The sequence below is a fragment of the Zingiber officinale genome, chromosome 10B (assembly GCF_018446385.1).
Source record: "Zingiber officinale cultivar Zhangliang chromosome 10B, Zo_v1.1, whole genome shotgun sequence".
Taxonomy (NCBI): domain Eukaryota; kingdom Viridiplantae; phylum Streptophyta; class Magnoliopsida; order Zingiberales; family Zingiberaceae; genus Zingiber; species Zingiber officinale.
The window spans coordinates 21227191-21249645 of record NC_056005.1 but is presented as its reverse complement, the minus strand read 5'-3'; the positions used below and the strand labels follow the sequence as shown (position 1 = coordinate 21249645).

At 37.8% G+C, this 22455-nt stretch overlaps 1 long non-coding RNA gene across 1 annotated transcript; it reads left to right on the top strand.

The window, feature by feature from the left end:
• Positions 1–21289: 21289 nt before the first annotated feature.
• Positions 21290–21698, top strand: LOC122028746. Its single transcript, XR_006124943.1, has 3 exons — positions 21290–21345; positions 21479–21580; positions 21685–21698. It is a non-coding gene; the product is annotated as an uncharacterized LOC122028746 (long non-coding RNA).
• The last annotated feature ends 757 nt before the right edge of the window (positions 21699–22455 follow it).

The following is a 22455-nucleotide window of genomic DNA, read 5'->3' as shown; positions in this document are numbered from 1 at the left end:
CTGCATTTAATGTAAAGCATTGATCAAATCACGCTAGGGATTTGACATGTTATCTTTTCCTTAGTAATATTTCTGACATAACTGACATTAAACAAATCTCCTTCTGATTTGACACAACAGTCTAGTCAGTTAGACTCATGCGTCCTTCGACTAGACTCAATGAAGAGACTAATCATACGGGGATGAAGCAGGAGCCTTCCATGTCGATGGAGATGGTTAATAATCCTGCTCAATTAGAAGTTGGAGTCAAAAGAGATTAATTGTAACATCCCAGCTCAATTTGAATAAGTCAAGAAGATCTAGGGCTTAGCTCCTCGATTCAGTGCCTTGCTCACCTTCGTCAGTCTTCCCAACTCTACACTCTACTTAGCTCCTCGACTCCTCGCTCTACTTAGCTAGCTCTCTTCCAACACTTCCAGTTAGTCCTCCTGACCAAGGAGACTAGCTCCCTGACTCTTTGTTTTGTTCAACCAGCTTTCCTCCGACACTTTCAGTCAGCCTGACTCCAAGGAGCTCAACTCTCCAACTCCTCGCTCTGGTCTGCTCCGCTTTCCAAGGATTCCATTTAATGGGTCAAGCCCTTAGGCCTAATGGACTCTTGGGATGATGTCATAAATGCTAGGTACGCGGATTGTCAGATCACGTAGAGTAGTACGATTATACTAGATACGGCGTAAGGGCAATATCATATAACAGAAAAAATGATAAACCCAGTTAGCCTCATTGACTAGCCCTGCCCTATGGAAATTTTTCAACCACCAAGGTAAATTGGGAAACGCTTCTGATGGGTAGCCAAGAAGCCAACATTCTTTTGTTGTGCGCCCCATTTGGAGGAAAAATTTCTGCAAATCGCCAAAGCTGGAGATCAAACCACTGCTGTCTGTGTGACAACCTGGATGTCCTACCACTACACCATAGCCCCTGGGGCACGATATCATACAGCAGAGATACGATGATGGGATTTTTTTTACTGTGACATGATAGTTAATTATAACAGAAGTTCGTTTCTACGAACCAAGGTATGCTCATTCACGTGCACATACAAGACTTCTACTAATATTCTTCTTCTTCATTCTCATTAGCGAAACACAACTTGCGTATCGATAGGGATGTAAATGAACCAAACGGTTAGTAAGCTATTCGGAGCTTAATTCAGTAAAAAGTTTGTTCGAGTTTGTTCATTTATCTTATCGAACCGAGCTCGAGCTTCAGGATATTTGACTCATGAGCGCACGAACATGTTAGTTTATAGGCTCGCGAGCTCGGGCTCGAGCTCAGCTCATTTAATGGGCTCAAGCTTGGCTCATTTAATGGGCTCGAGATCGGCTAGTTTAAAGGGCTCGAGCTCGGTTTATTTAATGGACTTGAGATCAGCTCGATTAAAGGCCTCACAAATATGTTCATTTATAGGCTCATGGGGCTCGAGCTCGGCTCGATTAAAGGGCTCACAAATATGTTCGTTTATAGGTTCATGAACTCAGCTCATTTAGGGTGACACGCAAACATGTTCGTTTATATGGATTACAAGCTCCAGCTCGAATTTGACTCATTTATTTGCTTAAAGCTTGGTTTATCTACCTATCCATGAATATGCTCGCCTATATAGCTTGTAGGCGAGCTCAAACTATGATAAATGACAAGATTTGAACACAAAATCTTATTGAAATAAAGATTAATTCACACCACTTAGTCATAATTTATCACAAGATCTTTTTCTCATAAAATTCACCACCACTAAGTCATAGTACGTTGAGTAAATTTAAAAATTATTATACTTAAATATTATTTTAAAACCAACATATTCAATCAATAAAACTAAAAAAATGATTGATAATTATATATAGTATTTAAATAATTATATATAATCAAGGAAAATCGATTAAATAATTATATATATCACTTAAATTTACACCACGGGCCCACGGCATCACTAAGTCATAGCATACTAAATAAATAAAATATAATCTAACTTATTAAGAGGAGTCATAGAATAATAATATAATTTATAGGTTTAGAGTAGTAAAATTAGCCTTATTATTAATAAGTGATTGATTAAAACTTAGCATTTTGCATATGAATTCACTCTTGTTTAACAAGATGAATATGATTGAAATGAATATGAATATGAATATAATGAAGATATGCATCATTTGTATTTTTGAATTTAACTTCCATATCATAATATTGAAATATTCTTGAAAAAACAATAAATAAAATAACTTAATAGAAATACACCAACTTATTCTTTTTTCCTTGAAATTTTACACCTAAATAATATGCACATTGTGACATTGAATAAATTTACAAATTATTATACTCAAATATTATTTAAAAACTAACATAGTCAATAAATAAAAACTCAACAAAAATCGATTAAATAATTGTATATAATTAAAAAAAATCAATTAATAATTATATATATCGATTAAATTTATATCACTAAATCATACATAATAAATAAATAAAATATTATCCAAAACTTATATGTCTAAAAAAATCGATTAAATAGTCATAAAACTTTATATGATGGCTATCTTTCCCTCATGAATTGTAATTAGTTTTTTTTTTATTTTTTTTGCTTGCTTGAATAATTTTTTGCAATTGAAATTCAACCCATAATATTGAGATTTTTATGAAAATTTTAATTCAAAAAATACATGGTAATATGAAATTTTTGTTTATAACTTACATCATTGAATACATCAAAGCCTCGTATAAAGCATTATTGGAGATTTTATTGCAATAATTTAAAAAATTTATTGATAAAATTTATTTGAAGTATCATATACTAATACATATCCGGTTGGATTAATGACAAGAAATTCAAATATGAAGTGTAGCAAATTATCAATAATTATGCAGCTCAAGTAAATTAGTGATTTTCCAATTGTGAGTTTTTTATAAATTTATTTTGTGTAAAATACTTAAATGTGGTAAACTTTTCTCATTTAATTTTTTTAATTAAAATCTCATATTTTGATAGTTATATGTATGAATTATAGTAATTTTATCATAGCTATGTTTACAATTAGGGGTGGTAATTAGAGTTGGATTCGAGTTAATAGGTGGTTCAGGTTAGCGAATTGGCATGGGTTGGAACATTAAAAATCTAAACTCGACTTGATTAATATTTTGGGTCAAATTGTTCGACCCGAACTGACCCGTTTATCTGTATTTGACTCGAACCTAACCCAAAATGACCCATTTATAAAAACATATTCATCTTAACCCAAATTTGACCTGAAAAGATCCATTTTATTAAAATAGGCTTATTTTAACTCAAACTCAATCAGAATCTGATTTAAACCCAACCCATAAATATTTATAAATGGGTTCACGAGTTGTAATCCGGTCCATTCAGGTTGACTCAAACTTGACCCGTTTCTTAATCATGTCAATCAGGTCGACCCAAACCCGACTTGAACCCAATAAGGTCTGACCCTAACATGATTTGTTCATGTTCGGTTCAGGTCATATTTTCATGTCGGGTCAGAAATTGTCATCCCTATTTATAGTTTATATACTAGAATACAAATATCAATAGAAAATTGCACAAAATACAAAACTTTTAATTTCGAATGTATGATTTTTTTTTTGCATTATAAATTGCAATAATTGACCTAAAAAAATGGCAATAATTGTAGTGTAGATAGATAGATAGATAGATAGATAAGATTAAAGATAGAGAGATTATCATAATTAGGGGTGAACAAAATTTTAGTTAAACTGAACAAAACGACCGAACCAACCCGTTTTTAAAATTTGGTTCAGTTATTTCAAAATTTTAGTTAATTTAGTTAAATAAATCAATTATTTTAGTTTTCTCGGTTTGGATTCGATTTAAAAGTTGTCTATTCAAATAAACTGAAAAAAAAAAATCAAATTTTAAATTGAACTAGATTTAAAACCAAGGGTAATGACGTAACTTCAATGTGGGAATGTGGGATGTATGGCTAGGGTTTTAAAATTTTTACCCTAAATCCTAGATCTACTCATTTCATTCGCTCGTTGCTCACGTTTCCCCTTGGACCCCTTCCCACCCATCACTTAATCTGCTCTGACTCCTCTCTGATTCTCGCCGCTAATCACTTGCGAGGTTGCGACTTCGTCGGTCCGCCTTGCTCAACCATCTCTCCTTCCGTCATGTCTTTGCATCTCTCCGCTAGTCCTCCCGTCGCCGAGTACCTACTGTTGGTGCAGCTAGCACTAACGATTTAACCTAGGTTTTGATGAATGACAAATAGGTTAAGTTAGTCTTGTTGTTGTCTGACACTTTGATCAAGTGTGCAGGAAAAGTCCAGACAGGTCGACGGGCTGACCGGATGTCTGGCACGAAGTCCAGCTAGGTCGACGGGCTGACCGGATAGCTAGCGAGAAGTCCAAGCGGGTCGACAAGCTGACCGGACGCTTGGCGAGAAGTCCAGCTAGGTCGACGTGCTGACCGGATAGCTGGCGAGAAGTCCAAGCGGGTCGACGGGCTGACCGGACGCTTGGCGAGAAGTCCAGACGGGTCGACGGGCTGACCGGACGTCTGGCAGGTAAGTAAGGTAAGTCACTGGAAGGGAGTGACTGTGAGGACGCGTTCCCGGGAAGGGGACATTAGGCGTCGATCCGGCTTAGATCCATTTCGGATGTCTAAGTCGAGATCGTGACTAGATTCCGGTCTCGGAAAGACGGAATCTAAGTCATACTCTCTTTATCCATCTGTTGAACTTTAACTGTGCTAACAATTTGTTTTACAGGATGTATATTTGCCTCGGACTAACTTTGTTTTGCAGGAAAAAGGAGTCTTTCTGGAACAAGGTGGTCCGGGCGCCCGGAAGGCGAATTCTATCCAGCCGAGTCGGCACCACGTGGAGCATCATGGTTTGTGCAGCTACGTCACATTCCAGGCGCCCGGAAGGGATCCAGGCGCCTGGAACAGCATATAAAAGAAGCCCCAGACAGGAGCTTTAGAATCAAACAATCAAGCTGAGAATTCTTCTGCTGCTGGTCTTGCTGCTCAACGTTCAATGCGACGCCAACAAAGCTCCGACACTACGCTCCATTCTTTTCCCTTCTTGTCGGTATTTTGTTTTTAGTTTTCATTAGCATTCACTGTACGATTCTTTTGTAATCATTATTTCGAATTGCTAGTGATTGCCCAACGAAAGTGGTCAAGGACCACGGGCCTTCGAGTAGGAGTCGTCACAGGCTCCGAACGAAGTAAAACAACTGTGTCTATTTTACTTTTCCGCTGCGCCTATACTCTTGTTTTTCGAATCGATATTCACCCCCCCCCCTCTATCGAATCTAACAGTCCTACAAGTGGTATCAGAGCGAGGTTCCGCTCTGATTTAGTGCAACCACCAATCAGACAGGGGGTGAATTTTCTTTTGTTTTTTTTTTAAAAACTGGTGTTTCGTTAACTTAATATTTCTCTAATCAATTTAAATTAGTGCAACACGAATCTAGTTTTTTTTTCTCCCGCACTACTAATCCAAGACCAAGTCTTGGGATATTTTTTATTTACCTGTGCACAGAATGTCCCAACAAGAAGGATTCAGCACAGTGCGACCTCCACTCTTCAACGGGGACGACTTCCCTTACTGGAAGAAGCGCATGGAGGTCTACCTTAAAACTGACTTTGACCAGTGGATGAGCATTACAAAACCTTACAAAATTCCAGTGGACAACGTCGGGAATCTAGTGGATCCTGAAGACTGGACAGCAGATCTCAAGAAAAAAGCGTCAACAGAAAACAAAGCGATCAACACTCTACAGTGCGGACTAACAAGAGAAGAGCTAAACAGAGTCGGTCCACACAAGAACGCTAAAGAATTATGGGACAAACTGATCGAGCTGCACGAAGGAACAAGCGACGCTAAGGTAACAAAACGAGACCTGCTTTTAAATAAAATTTTTAATATAAAAATGCAGGAAGGAGAAACAGCGAATCAACTCCACGCGAGGATCAAGGACATCCTCAACGGGCTCCATGCGATAGGCCACCAGATGGAGAATAGAGACTTGATAAGGTACGCATTAAACGCCTTTCCACATAATAGTTTGTGGGCATCAATAGTGGATGCCTACAAAATTTCTAAGAATCTTTCTAAATTAAAATTGGATGAGCTTTTCTGTGAATTAGAATTGCACGAACAAACTAATGCTGGAGCCAAGAAAGGTGTAGCCTTATTTGCAGGTTCCTCCAAGAAAAGCAAGCCTGAAGTTGAAGAAGAATCTGACCAAGACTCCGAAAACAAAGAACACCTGGTGAACTTGGTAAGAAAAATATTCACCAGGAGAAAGAGGAGCTTCAGCAAAAAGGATCTTCAAAAGATCAGCTCTCCCTCAGAACAAAAGAACGTGACTTGCTACGGCTGCAACAAAAAGGGACATTACAAGAACGAATGCCCAAAACTAAAGTTCGACAAACCAAAACCAACAAAAAGGAAAGCACTCAAAGCAACGTGGGACGACTCCTCGGACGAATCAAAGGAAGAAGAGCAGAAACATCAGAGCCACCTCGCACTGATGGCCCGCGAAGCCGAAACTGAAAATGAGTCGGAAGATGAAGACGGGTCTGAACCCGAAACAAGCCACGAGTCCGTACTCGTTTCCGAAGGCTCGAATGAGGTATATCTTAATTTAAACAAAAAGTTCTTTAGAATCATTTCTTGTTTAAATAGTAAATTAACCAAAGTAGAAAATGAAAACAAATTACTTCTTGAGGAAAATCAAAACCTCGAGGAACAATTAAAAAATTCAAATCCAACTCAAGATCTAACACTTGAGGAGGAGAATTTATCATTAAAAAATGAAATAAACAATTTAAAGGAGATGTTAGAAAAATTCACAACAAGATCAAAAAATTTAGACTTAATCCTAAATAATCAAAAAGCATGTTATAATAAAACCGGACTAGGATATAAGTCAAATTCAAATAAAACCTTCAAATCATTAATAACCCAATACAAGTCAACCAATCTAGCTTGGGTTCCGAAAGCGTGTCTAACCACGCAAGTAGGACTTAATCAATATTATATACCTAAAGAAAAAATACATTATATAAATAAACCAAACCAAAAGCCAAAATACAAACCTAAATCAAATTCAAAATCTAAACAGTTTAAAAAACAACAAAATTATCACCAAGTTAACTATAACTATAAAAAGAATCGACACAAGCCTAAAATCAAAACTTAAATTAATGGCCAATAATTCAGGGGGAGGCTCCAGAATAGCTGGCACCTCCAAAACTAACTTACCCGACAGGGTAACCCAAAACTAACAAACCCGGCAGGGCAATTAGAATTAGAGACCAAGTTTAAACTTGAATCATGGTATTGGTGAAATTTTTGGATGATAGTACGTTAGGGAAACTTGGGCATCGCATGTCTAGAAAGATATGGTTTCGATCTGGTGCATTTGGCCAAGTGGAACTGACTGAAACTACCCTTAAACGAATCCTAACCAGTTAGACCAAGATTTAGTACTAAGTTCCGTGGATAGGACTATTCGGAAAACCTCGAAAGGTTGGTTATTTCTAATGATGTCCATGTGACTCACCAAGCTTAGAAGCTTATCCGGAGAATGCCTATTTGTGGAAACCAAAGCTAAGTCTGAATCTAACTCAAGTTAAACCAAAACTCGGTAATCAAACCAATTTCATTTCACAAAAGCATAGGATTTCCTGATTGATAATATATATCGGGTGAGATGAATAAGGCTTTAAAATTAATTTCAAAAATTTTAAACTTAAATTAATTTTTAAATTAATTTTAAACTTAAAAATTATTTTCAAAATTTTAATTTTAAACTTAAAAATTATTTTCAAAATTTTAATTATAAACTTAAAAATTATTTTCAAAATTTTAATTTTAAACTTAAAAATTATTTTCAAAATTTTAATTTTAAACTTAAAAATTAATTTCAAAATTTTAATTTTAAACTTAAAAATTATTTTCAAAATTTTAATTTTAAACTTAAAAATTATTTTCAAAATTTTAATTTTAAACTTAAAAATTAATTTCAAAATCTTAATTTTAAACTTAAAAATTATTTTCAAAATCTTAATTTTAAACTTAAAAATTATTTTCAAAATCTTAATTTTAAACTTAAAAATTATTTTCAAAATTTTAAATTTTAAACTTAAAAATTATTTTCAAAATTTTAATTTTAAAACTTAACTCCAAAACCTAAAAAAAACAAAAAAAAAAAAATATCAGTCAAAAACCAGGGGCGGGCGCCCCTGGTATTCCCCTCCGGGCGCCCCGCCCTAAATCAACCCCGGGCGCCCGGAAGGGATCCGGGCGCCCGGAGTCCCCTATAAATAAGGGGCAGCAGGCGCCCCCAATTTTTGCACCACTCACTCTCACTTTTGCCAAGGTTCACTTCGAACCTCAGCGCGAAAGTACTTTTAACTAAAATTTTCTTACGGTGAAGACGCTGTCGCGATTCAACCGAGGTCGTCAGATCTATATTTATCGATGGCTCCTCGGTAAAACCTCTTCCCCTATCTGAAATTTTATTTGAAATTACCTTTGCAAACTCTCTTAGAATATTTTTTTAAACAGTAAGAAACGAACAAATACTGGTGCTGGACCCTCCAATGCTAGTATAGACCCTAGGTTTCCCACAGACGAACTTAGGATTAAGTTTGAGTCCACCATTTATAAGGCCATAAGGACTACCTGCATAGATAGATCGTTCTTTCTAAGGTCATGTCCCTCTGCTTTAGAGGTTATAGGCTACTATAACTTAACGAACCTTGTCGAATGTACCAGTCCAATAAACATAAGTCTGTGTGCCAAATTTTGCAATAACCTAGTAAAAGTAGACGATTTCACCTATACCACTAGGGCAGCAGGCACTGATATTGTATTTTCCCCTACGACTATCCGAGAGTTTTTAGAGTTGCGTCCATCTACTTGCTCCTTTTTGTGCTATCCTCCGAGGGATCTACCGTTCAAAGATCCCTACTCACATATTACTCTCAATACGATTTATTCGTATTTTTTTGGGGGAGAGAGAGATCCCACTGTGACACAGTTTAGGTCAGTAGAACTTCGAGTCCAGGACTACGCTCTTTATAGGGTTGTAGTCCTTTGCATTTTACCACTGACTACTCGGGACATCGCTGTGATGCGCCCATTCCATTCGTTCTTACTTTATGCCCTGATTCATAGGTTAGACATTGACATTAGCCTACACATCTTCTCCACCATCATCTATTCAGCTGGATTTGTGACTGACAGTCGAGTCCATATACCATTTGGTCACATTCTGACAGCCTATATGTCCTCGTTGCACATTGATGTCACTAGGGGAGACGTTGCCCATATGACCGAGTTCGATGTTATAGCCGCTCGAAACTTTTCCCTAGCCGGTATCCACATAGATAGAGATGACGGGACTATGTCTTGGCGGAGGGGGGCACAGCACCAGCCCGATCCAGACGCACAGGTGGACGAGTTCATGCTCGCACTATTTCCAGAGGAAGCCGCACCGGCTCCACCACCACCCCCAGCTCGAGCACCACGACACGCTCCCCGCACTCTAGCCGACCGTATGACCGGACTAGAGAGAGCTATGGCGAGTCTCCAGCAGGAGAACTCCGATTTTCATCGGGACATACGGCGAGAGGTTGCCGAGTTACGAGCTGCCGGAGACACTCGACACACTGAGCTGATGGCACTTCTTCGATCCTTGGGATCTGGACCACCCCCTTCATCATCTCAGTAGCTTTAGTGATGACCTACTTCTGTAGCTAAAACTACTTGTAAAATATTTTGGATTTATCTAGTGATATTTCAGACCTACATTGATTATGTTCTATCTCGGTAGACTATAATTTTTTCTAAAAACTAGTTTTTAACTTATAAGTTAAAACTGTATGTTTTCAAACACTTACCATTTTTAGATTTTCAAAAACAGTTTTGGCCTTCGACTAGTTTTGAATCCTTAGAAAGCATGTACCCATAGGACTAGTTTTTGAGCATCTCACCAACACCCTAGGTTTACCTTGCTTGTGTTTGACAAACATAGAAAGGGGTGAGATGCATAGGCCAACTGTCTGGACTTAAGATGCTTATTTTAGTGCATCAACATAAGTCTGGACGTTAAATACAACTCAGATATTAATCAGATTAAAGTTAATCAGTCAAGTCAAATATAAACTGATTGCTTGTAATCAACTTAATCTGACTAACCATGTGAAAGCTACTATCTTCTGATAGCTAGTGAGTACCTAATTGGTTAGACAGCTGGTTAAAGTCAAATATCAAGTTCAGGGGGAGAATTAACTCAAATTTTGTGTGTTTGAAAAATGCCTTTTAAAACCTAACCTATGTTTGAACATTGATTTACAAAATTTAAATTTAACTAAGTATTTAAAAAATGTGAAAGTTTATTCCCACCCAATTTTCAAACCTAATTTGAAAAATTAACTATTTTCAAATTTAGCCTTTATCAAATCAGCCTTAAAAAAAAAAGTAATTTTGGCAAAAATTTTATTTCTTGAAAAATTATTTAATTTTTGCTTTGTTTTTGAAAAATCGAAATTGAAAAATTTACCTAGTAGATGTTATTTAAACATAAAAAGTAAATTTGAAAAACCTATTTTGAAATTTTCGACACGCTTGAGAGTTAAACTTCAAAACTCAACCTGTCTTACCCAAGTCAACTTGACTATTTTTCTGACTTGGTGTTAAAAAATTGCAATTTTATCTTTCAAAATTTAATTACCTGTTACAGTAACTCTTCACTATGATGATTTACCCTTGTTCATTTTTTTTTATGAATGCCAAAGGGGGAGGAGGGTTAGGTGGTTAAGTTAGCTAAACCAATTTGAAAACATAAACTAACTTTAAAACCACACAAATGCATGTTGTTTCTTGCATATGCTTTCACTAACTTAACCAGGTTGTCATTCCATCAAAAAGGGGGAGATTGTTGGTGCGGCTAGCACTAACGATTTAACCTAGGTTTTGATGAATGACAAATAGGTTAAGTTAGTCTTGTTGTTGTCTGACACTTTGATCAAGTGTGCAGGAAAAGTCCAGACAGGTCGACGGGCTGACCGGATGTCTGGCACGAAGTCCAGCTAGGTCGACGGGCTGACCGGATAGCTGGCGAGAAGTCCAAGCGGGTCGACGGGCTGACCAGACGCTTGCCGAGAAGTCCAGCTAGATCGACGGGCTGACCGGATAGCTGGCGAGAAGTCCAAGCGGGTCGACGGGCTGACCGGACGCTTGGCGAGAAGTCCAGACGGGTCGACGGGCTGACCGGACGTCTGGCAGGTAAGTAAGGTAAGTCACTGGAAGGGAGTGACTGTGAGGACGCGTTCCCGGGAAGGGGACATTAGGCGTCGATTCGGCTTAGATCCATTTCGGATGTCTAAGTCGAGATCGTGACTAGATTCCGGTCTCGGAAAGACGGAATCTAAGTCATACTCTTTTTATTTATCTGTTGAACTTTAACTGTGCTGACAATCTGTGTTACAGGATATACATTTGCCTCGGACTAACTTTGTTTTACAGGAAAAAGGAGGTTTCTGGAACAAGGTGGTCCGGGCACCCGGAGGTCCGGGCGCCCGGAGGTCCTGGCGCCCGGAAGGGATCCGGGCGCTCGGAAGGCGAATTCTATCCAGCCGAGTCGACGCCACATGGAGCATCATGGTTTGTGCAGCTACGTCACATTCCAGGCGCCCGGAAGGGATCCAGGCGCCTGGAACAGCATATAAAAGAAGCCCCAGACAGGAGCTTCAGAATCAAACAATCAAGCTGAGAATTCTTCTGCTGCTGGTCTTGCTGCTCAATGTTCAGTGCGACGCCAACAAAGCTCCGACACTACGCTCCATTCTTTTCCCTTCTTGTCGGTATTTTGTTTTTAGTTTTCATTAGCATTCACTGTACGGTTCTTTTGTAATCATTATTTCGAATTGCTAGTGATTGCCCAACGAAAGTGGTCAAGGACCACGGGCCTTCGAGTAGGAGTCGTCACAGGCTCCGAACGAAGTAAAACAACTGTGTCTATTTTACTTTTCCGCTGCGCCTATACTCTTGTTTTTCGAATCGATATTCACCCCCCCTCTATCGAATCTAACGGTCCTACACCTACGAGGTTGTGACTCAACAACTCTGTCGAATCCGATCCTCCCTGCTCAGCTCTCCCTCCTCCCTCATCTCGTTGCTCGATCCAGCTCATCCCATGACCTGTCGCTCAATCCAGCTCATTGCTCCCGAGGTGAGTTCGGAGTCCCTTTGTCCTCGTTCTAGGACTGCCTATGCAGATAAATTGGAGGAATTTGTAGGAAATTCATTAATGCACAGTTAGTTTGTATTCTATTGATTGGATAGTTACTACATTTTAAGGGCTTTCATTCTTGGATTTTGGCTTTCTATTTTTTCTTCTTGTTTTTCAGAATGCATAAATTATTAGTTTTAATTGTTCCTTTTTCTTTTTCATTCCCAACCACATCTTGACAACTTTAGTTAGTAATTTTTACATTGATCTTGTACTGACATATGATTTTCTTATTAAGTCAAATGCATGCTTGGCTTTTTTTTTAATGAGTTTTCATATTTCAAGATATATAAGTTTGTGAACTTTTCTTCTGTGTACCAAGATTTTTTTTCCATATCACCTTGTTATGTGTTTTAAATTATTGAACTTGTTGTAAAAATACTTCTTTCAATTTATTTAAGTAATTCTCTTATTTCTTATCTTAAACATTTTCTTTGTACTAATTGATGCAGCTATTGTTGTTCATCTACTCCAAACATGTCAACTCTAAACACATTGTCAGCTCAAGAATCAAGCACAACTCCAGTTATGGGAGGAGTTCAAGCAAGTACAAATGATATTAATAAAGCTTCTCAAAGCAAGGATGTGGCTGATAATAATTAAGATGAGGAAAACAATCTATATTACCGGAAGAAAAGGAAACACACATCTCTTGCATGGACTGATTTTAAATAGATCACTCTTCCTGATGGGAAGATGAAGGTCGAATATATTCATTGTAAGCATCGATTATCAATTAATACTTTGGGTTGTACATCACATTTGAATAGGCATAGTACTGGATGTATGAGGAGGTAGATGAATATGACCGGGAAAAAAAATATAAGTGTCATCACAAGCATTTGAGAGTCGGAAACTATTAGTGTGATGCATAATTTCAAATATGATCAAGCAAAGATCAGAGAGATTATCTCTCACATGATTATTATTCATGAACTACCATTTGTCTTTGCAAAATATGAATTATTCAACTTATTAATGAAGAGTGCTTCTCCACATTTTCAAAAGGTCAGTCGTGCCACTGCAAAGAAAGATTGTATTACTTCTTATGAAATAGAGAAGACAAAATTAGTGGCAACATTAAAGGACATAGATAGGGTCAGTGTGACTACTGATTTATGGAGGTTTGATCAAAAAATTTCATATATGGTTGTCACTTGCCATTACATGGACTCTAATTGGAATTTGCAAAAGAGAAATTTGAATTTTTGTGAAGTCCCACCACCCCATACAGGTATTGTTATTTGTGATGTCTTGAACAAGTGTTTGGTTGAATGGGGAATCGAAAACAAGGTGTGAACAGTCACAGTCGATAATGTTGCATATAATGATGTAGCTATTCGAATGCTAAAAGAAAATCTCTCTTACAAAAACATCCTTCCTCTTGATGGAAAATTGTTCCATGTGAGATGCTGTGCCCATATATTGAATCCTTTGGTACAAGATGGACTTTCAGAGATCCAAACTATAATTTCCTGTTGGTTCAGTGGAGACCGGCAAGAGGGGGGTGAATTGCTGAAAACAAAAACAAACTATACCCTCCTCGGATTTCAACTCAGAATTTAAATCAGCAATAAAATAACAACTAAATTAAGGAGACAGAAAAAGAAACAGAAACAGAATTTAACCTGGTTACAACCAAGGAGGTTGTTAATCCAGGGCGATGAAAAGCTCTACTATCAGAATCTCCTTTACTATAGGCGGAGAAGCCTTTTTACACTTAGAACGCTCACTTAGTTGCTAGGAATTGAGTACAGATTGATTGCTTGAGTTGTTATTCAATTCCTAGCTCCAGGAGCCTTTATATAGGCCCTGGAAATCTTATCCCAAGAGTCCAAGGCGCCTCCAACAGGGTTCAAGGCGCCTCCAACTCGATCTGCGGATAAAACTTTATCAACAGCGCAAACGGTCAAACTGGCATGCTCAAGGCGCCTTGAACAGGCTTGAAGGTGCCTTCAGGGCGCCTTCAAGCTTGTTTAAGGCACCTTCAAGCTACAGTAACTTTCTGCTACAGTGATTTCCAACTTCTTTTGACTCCTTTTCTTCTTCGCTTTGGCTTCCGAAGCTCCGTTCTTTTGGGTGATTGCGGCCAACCGGAATAGGGCTCACCCGAACCCAATTCCCGGCCTTCTCCTCGAGCAGCCTTCCGTCCAGCTTAACGTCCCTCGAACGCCGCGCACGCTCTTCACGCTCACCGAAATACTCTTCCGCAGCTCTCTCGTCCTTCGGACGCACCGAGCTCGTCGGCTCCCTTCCCGTGCCGTCTTTCTCGCTAGCTACGTCTTCCGCTCGACTTCCTGTGCTCCTAAGCTCCTGCACACTCAGACACAGGGATCAAACACAGCAGGACCTAACCAACTTGGTTGATCACATCAAAACTACCACGGGGTCCAACAGTCTCCCCCTTTTTGATGTGCATCAACCCAAGTTCAAGTTAGGGTTTAAAATATACATAAAGAGTAATTTTAAAGAAAAAAATTACTAAACTAACAAGTTAAGCATAATTTTTGCAATTAGTAAAATTGCAACACTTTTTATAAAAATAATAACAGAAATTTTAAATTTTTCTAACTCCCCCTAAACTTGTACTTTTCTCTCCCCCTTTGATAACAGCAAAAATGGGGTCTTAAGAATTCTCAAGTAAGATTAAAGTTTTTGAAAATTTTCTAAATAAAAAAAATGATTTTTTTTTTAAAAACTTGCTAAGTTAAAACCAATTTTCCAAAAAATAATTAAGTAAAAAAAATCCTAAGTAAATGTTCAAATGTTCCCAAAAAAATTCCTAGGTCAAGTGAATGATCTTTTAGAATTTTCCAGAAGAAAATTTCTAACCCAAAAAAAATTAAGTTAGAATTTTTAAAAAATTTCTAAGCATTTTTTGTTTATTTTAACAAATATTTGATAAACTTTCAAATCATTATTTAATTTTTTTTAATGCTTTTTCAGAAAGTTAATTAAACATTTTCTTTCAATATTTTAGCTTCCAGGTCGTGGCGAGGCACTAGGCCTTCTTGGTTATTGGAGCAACAACCACTTCCTCAGACAAAGCTTCCATAAAGAATTTCAATGTTTAATTTTCTCACTGTAAGCTTTTAATTTTTTGAAAAATTAATTAAGCACAGATTTTGGAACCCAATAGAGGTTCCTACCTACAGGATTATTCAGATACTTAGGGGGTACATAATTTTTGGGTATTCTTCTAAGTTGACCCTGATGGTTTCTAATGTACCAGTTCAATTTTCCATAAAGTCTTAATTTTGAATTTGGAAATTAATTTAAGCATGCAGTAGATTTCAATTTTTCAATTTTTAATTTTAATTTATCATTTTCTGATTTTACACTATCATACATTTCATGTGGACATGCTTTTACTAATTTCATTTTTAATTCTTTATTTTCTTTTTCTACTTCGAATAAGTCTTTAGAAAGCGATTTAATAAATCGAAAAGACTGAGAAGGGATTAGATTGCGTACCCTACTTACCTGATCCGGTGACGCTCCCCCTTCACTGCTGCTTTCTTCTTCTGATGTTCCTCCCCCTTCATCGATGCTCATCTCTGAGCTTGAGTCTTCTTCCGGTTGATGGTTCGCCAATAGCGCTAACCCTGAGAATTCTTCAATGTTCGACTCAGAGGTTGACGAATCTGACCAAGTAGCCTTCAGATTCTTGTACTTGGAGGGTTCTCGTTTCTTGTATTTTGGCTTTTCCTTTTCTTTCTCCTTTCTCTTCAACTTTGGACAATCATCTTTGATGTGCCCTTCTTCGTTGCAGTTGTAGCAACGAACCGTCCTCTTCTTTCGATGATGCCTCTGCGATTTAAATTTATTAGAACTGAAAAACTTATTGAAGCGTCTTACCAGTAGTGCCGCTTCGGATTCGTCGACTGAGGCTTCGAAGTCAGAATTGTTCATCTTTGCCTTTAAGGCAATGTTCTGACTTGTCTTCTCTGCTCCGTTGGGTTCTGAAACTCGAGATTCGTGAAGTTCAAAAGTCGAAAATAATTGTTCTAACGTACTTACCTCGAGGTCCTTAGAGATGTAGTACGCATCTACTAAGGAGGCTCACTCTGGAGTTCTCGAGAAGGCATTGAGCGCGTATCGGATAGAATCCCGGTTGGTTACCTCTTCTCCAAGGTTCGTTAGTTGCGTTATCAGCTCCTTGATTCTCGCTTGGAGTTGCGTTACCTTCTCGCCTTGGTTCATCCGGAGGTTCGTTAACTGTTTCCGGAGGATGTCGCGCTTCGCTAGCTTCGCTTCGGAAGTACCTTCGTGAAGCTCCAAGAATTTCTCCCAGAGATCTTTCGCTGAGTCGTAGCTTCCGATCCGATTTACCTCCTGTGGCGGCAACACACTGAGCAGGTGGAACTCTGCCTTTCCGTTGGCAACGAAATCGGCTTGCTTCTTCTTGCTCCATGTGTTTTCTTCTTTGTCTTTCGGCGCTGCAAAACCATATTTCATTGTAATAAGAATATCAAAATCCGTTTTAAAAAATACCTCCATTTTGCACTTCCAAGTGGCGAAGTCTCCATCGAACTTCGGGGGATGAATGTTAGCTCCGGCCATCGTCTTGATCGTAGTGCTTCAGTTGGCGGTTAGTCCTTCTGAGGCGATCAGGCTCTGATACCACTTGTTGGTTCAGTGGAGACCGGCAAGAGGGGAGTGAATTGCTGAAAACAAAAACAAACTATACCCTCCTCGGATTTCAACTCAGAATTTAAATCGGCAATAAAATAACAACTAAATTAAGGAGACAGAAAAAGAAACAGAAACAGAAACAGAATTTAACCTGGTTACAACCAAGGAGGTTGTTAATCCAGGGCGATGAAAAGCTCTACTATCAGAATCTCCTTTACTGTAGGCGGAGAAGCCTTTTTACACTTAGAACGCTCACTTAGTTGCTAGAAATTGAGTACAGATTGATTGCTTGAGTTGTTATTCAATTCCTAGCTCCAGGAGCCTTTATATGAGCCCTGGAAATCTTATCCCGAGAGTCCAAGACGCCTCCAATAGGGTTCAAGGCGCCTCCAACTCGATCTGCGGATAAAACTTTATCCACAGCGCAAACGGTCAAACTGGCCTGCTCAACGCGCCTTGAACAGGCTTGAAGGCGCCTTCAAGGGCACCTTCAAGCTTGTTTAAGGCGCCTTCAAGCTACAGTAACTTCTGCTACAGTAACTTTATGCTACAGTAATTTCCAGCTTCTTTTGACTCCTTTTCTTCTTCGCTTTGGCTTCCGAAGCTCCGTTCTTTTGGGTGATTGCGGCCAACCGAAATAGGGCTCACCCGAACCCAATTCCTGGCCTTCTCCTCGAGCATCCTTCCGTCCGGCTTAACATCCCTCGAACGCCGCGCACGCTCTTCACGCCCACCGGAGTACTCTTCCGCAGCTCTCTCGTCCTTCGGACGCACCGAGCCCGTCGGCTCCCTTCCCGTGTCGTCCTTCTCGCTAGCTGCGTCTTCCGCTCGACTTCCTGTGCTCCTAAGCTCCTGCACACTCAGACACAGGGATCAAACACAGCAGGACCTAACCAACTTGGTTGATCACATCAAAACTATCACGGGGTCCAACAATCTCCCCCTTTTTGATGTGCATCAACCCAAGTTCAAGTTAGGGTTTAAAATAGACATAAAGAGTAATTTAAAGAAAAAAAATTACAAAACTAACAAGTTAAGCATAATATTTACAATTAGTAAAATTGCAACACTTTTTATAAAAATAATAACAGAAATTTTAAATTTTTCTAACTCCCCCTAAACTTGTACTTTTCTCTCCCCCTTTGATCACAGTAAAAATGGGGTCTTAAGAATTCTCAAGTAAGATTGAAGTTTTTGAAAATTTTCTAAGTAAAAAAAATGATTTTTTTTTAAAAATTGCTAAGTTAAAACCAATTTTCCAAAAAAAAATTAAGTAAAAAAAATCCTAAGTAAATGTTCAAATGTTCCAAAAAAAATTCCTAGGTCAAGTGAATGATCTTTTAGAATTTTCCAGAAGAAAATTTCTAACCCAAAAAAAATTAAGTTAGAATTTTTAAAAAATTTCTAAGGAATTTTTGTTTATTTTAACAAATATTTGATAAACTTTCAAAGCATTATTTAATTTTTTTTTTAATGCTTTTTCAGAAAGTTAATTATGTTGGAGTGTATACTGAAAGCCTAAGCTTTGTAAACATTCATTATGAATAAAGAATCACATTTGGTTAAATTGTCTATATTTAGTTGTAGTTGTTCAATTAATTTATATTGTAGATAACATAGTATGTGGTGTCACATGCAGAAGATAATGTTATCAGTACCTTATAAATTATAAACAGAAGCTCACGACCAAAATGGAAAGGAACAAACCATTAGAAGGTCGTAGTGTAATTAGTTATTAGTTTATCTTGACTATATAATTACACTAGTACACTCAGAGTGTTTTGAGTAGGACCATATGAGGTCGTTTCTTTTATATTGACTTTATAAAGGAACAAAGACCTCAGTTATTATGGAAGTGTGTGCTCTTAATCCTAATATAATAACATGCACATATATTTGATATTTATTTCTTTAATTTATCAATGGGTGAGATTTAGTTCGATGAATCAATAAACCCGATAAGTTGGGAAATGATATCACTTATAGTGTGTGTTGTTGATTATAGAAGGAAACTGTGTCCTAGAGATACTAGGTTGATAATGTCCTCAAGAGGAGCTCATAAGGATTGTCATGTTAAACCCTGCAGGTGGACTTAGTCCGACATGATGATAAGGTTGAGTGGTACTACTCTTGGACTAAGATATTAATTAAATGAGTTGTCAGTAACTCACTTAATTAGTGGACATTCGATATCTTAAACACGGGGAGACTAACACACTCATAATAAGAAGGAGCCCAAAAATGTAATTTGGGATTGGTGCGGTAGTTCAATAATAGTTCTCTAGTGGAATGAATTATTATTGATAAAATTAAGTTGTGTGTTCGGGGCGAACACGGGATGCTTAATTTTATCGGGAGACCAAAACCAATTCCTCCTCTCGGTCCCTATCGTAACCTCTTATTTATAGAGTAATATACCCACCTATACCCACTTTCTATACCCACCAATAGGGGGCCGGCCAAGCTAGCTTGGGAACCAAGCTAGGGCCGGCCTAGGTATAAGATTGGGTGGCCGGCCCTAGCTTGAACCCAAGCTAGTGGGGGCCGGCCAAATTAAATTAAAAAGGAATTTTAATTTTAATTTTTATTATGTGGAAGATATAATTTATTAAAGAGAATTAAATTAAAATATCTCTCTTGTAAAAGATCTACAAAAGATTAAAGAAAGAGATTAAATCTTTTTCCTTATTTGTAGATTGGTGAGATATTTTATTTTCTCTTTAAAAAATTATTCACATGTTGTTAAATTAAAATTATAGAAATTTCCTTTTATCAACCATGAAGAGATTTTTAAAGAGAAATTTTAATTTTTTAAAATTTCCAGAAACAAATTAGGAAGTTTTAATTGTTGATTAAAACTTGTCTAATTTACCTCTTTTGATGTGGCTGGTCATTAGAGATTAATTGAGGAAATTTTATTTTATTTTTCTCAATTAAATCATGTCAAGGGAATTAAGGAAATTTTATTGTAATTAAATTTCCTAATTTGCCTAGGCCAAGGAATATAAAAGAAGGGGTGAGGGTGCCTTCATGAGACACAACCTCTATTATTTTCTCTCCCTCTTTTCCTTGGTGTTGTGGCCGGCCATCATCTTCTCCCTCTCTTCCTCTTGTGGTGGCCGAATACTTCATCCCTCTTGGAGTTCTCGTGGTGGCCGGATACTACTTGGAGAAGAAGAAGAAGAAGGAGAGAAAGCTTGCATCTCTTGGAGCTTGGTTGGTGTTTTGTTCTTCATCCACTACAACAAAAACCCTCATAGACATCGGTGGAACAACAACAGTTTTAAGCAAAAACCGATGTCTTTGAGTATTTTACACCGGTTTTTCCAAAAACCGGTGTCTATGAGCGCAGATTTTCGCTCATAGACATCGATTTTTTAGTCGATGTCTATGAGCGCCCTTTTTTTCGTTAATAGACACCGATTTTAACAGCGGTTTACTATGCACCAAAATAAAATAATATAATTTTTCCACCAATACTTAGCCAAAATTTTCAACACTTCACTCTTCCCTCCAAACCTAAACCTATATCGCGCCGTCCACCGTATACCGTCGCGACGCCACCACCACTTTCCTCCTTGCCTCATCTCCCTCTTCCCCTTCCTAGATCTACGAAAGATGACATCTTTTTCGTGGACGGAGGAGGATATGCTATAGTGCTGCGGTAGCAAGCGTTTCGCCAAGGAGCTCGCCTCCACCTCTCCGTTTTCTGACCTCCACCACGCAATCCAGTTCGCCCACGGGATCTGGTTCAATAAGGTCGCACTTTTGACCTCTTCTTCTACCTCTTTCTCTTTTTCAGTGTTTCTTTTTTATTCTTCCTTCCAACCTCACCACCTTTCTTCTTCCATAATTCTATCTTTATATTTGCTTTTGTTTTCTTTAATCTGAATCTCTTATTTCTGCCCCGTTGTTGTTTTGGTGCTCGATCATCTGGTAAATCTCATTTCTTTTTTCCTTTAATCCATTTATCAAAGGTATACTTTCCGATCTGAAATTTGTCTTCCATCGTATTGTTGTTTTGTTTTCGATCCTTAGGTTTTATCTCTTTTTTTTTCGATTTTAACTTATGCGACTGCTTTGATTTGATTTGGTGAAGAAAAAGTGGAGTTTTCTACTGAGATTTGATGGGTTCTCTATCTATGATGGAGCGAGAGCTGATTTCGTCTCGAGTTTGATGGTATTTGTTTAGCGTTTAGTCTAGCGATTGTTGAGTTGCTTTTCTTTTTGTATCTGGAAGACGAGATCGATTATTTCTCATCTAGTGGCGATGCTACTTATTTTGAGACATTTAATGATGTCTTTAACCTTGTGTTTGATGTCTGCTGTGTAGAACACCTAAGGAAATGGTGAAGGTTGTTGCTGTCTTGGGTAATAGTGAGGGTGTTAAGGGCACAATTTACTTCGTCCAGGAAGGAGATGGTGAGAAATCTCTTGAAATACTACTTGTGGAATGCTAAATTCCTTTCAGATCTAGGGTTTCAACTTCAACCATTTTGATTTTTCTATGAATTTGTGATCCGATCTAATTTTGGGATGTAAATCTCTGTGATAGGTCCAACCACCGTCACCGGATCCATCACTGGACTCAAGCCTGGGCTTCATGGCTTCCATGTGCATGCTCTTGGAGACACCACCAATGGATGAATGTCAACTGGTAAAATTATTTACCTTTTCCTTCATGGCGATCTATTGAGTTGCAAGTTTCTGATTGAAAGGATTAAATTATTGATTATGTACTCATGCTCTTGTATACTGTAGGGCCTCATTTTAATCATGCTGGAAAGTTACATGGTGCTCCTAAAGATGAAAACTGACATGCTGGTGATCTAGGCAATGCCACTGCTAGCGAGGATGGTAAGTTACTTTATCATCAGCTCATGATGTTACTTTTGTTATCTATTTTTACCCATATTTACTATAACGCTTTTTCTCGTAACAAAAAAAAAAAATCAAATGATTTACCCATTTACTATAACGCATTTACTATAAAATGATTTATGCAGATTGAGGCTTCAGGAGGTCAGGCTCTCACTTATGGAGGAGATGTTTCAAAAGAAGAGGATGTGGAATCCATGGTCAAAACTGTTAGTAATGAAGATTGCATAGATCTGGCTTCTTACAATTTCATCTTTGACTTATTTTATTGCATGTGCAATTTTTTTAGGCAGTAGATGCTTGGGGATCAGTTGACATTTTAGTTAACAATGCAGTTGTCTGGAATTATACTTATGTTCATCTTGTCATGAGACACACTGTTGATGAGAATGAAAAAATCACAATGGAAGGAAGTCATTGACCTGAATCTTACTGGTGTCTACCTTTGCACACAGGCATGCATTTTCATATCTTATTATCTTGCAATCTTTTATGATGAATACTTATTTCACCATGATGGCATTTCTGCTGCAGGCAGCAGCAAAAATTATGATGAAGAAGAAAAAGGTATTCTCTTCATATATATATTTTTAGCAGTTGGTTACCAATTAGCTAAGTCATTCAATATAGTATTTAACCTGAAGGATTTATATC